Consider the following 399-nt stretch of genomic DNA (forward strand, 5'->3'; position numbering starts at 1 on the left):
TACACTACATTACTTCAGATCGGAATTCCGTACGATGACCGCAGCAACTTCCCTATTTAAACGATTTTTAATGACGGTTTCTAAAACAAATATGCATTTAAATGATTCCACATTTCCTTTTCTCTCCATGAGGTATATGGTAGTTAAGATGGGGAAATATTTTTGTGTGTGTTATCAACGATCTTCTGACCCATATCTTATCCAAGCTGATTATCCATGATGTGAGCAACAGGGAGTCACCTCCTGGAGGAGAGGGAGGAAATATTAAACAGTAAGATGATTCATGAAGGAATGCAAAGTATGCCTCAACGTAATTCAGTATATATGGTGAGCAGGTAATAGAGATGTATGAAAAAACGTCGTTTTCTTTTCATCTCGAGGAAGAAGGAGTACAAGGAA

This window comes from Penaeus monodon, chromosome 22 (genome assembly GCF_015228065.2).
Source record: "Penaeus monodon isolate SGIC_2016 chromosome 22, NSTDA_Pmon_1, whole genome shotgun sequence".
NCBI lineage: Eukaryota > Metazoa > Arthropoda > Malacostraca > Decapoda > Penaeidae > Penaeus > Penaeus monodon.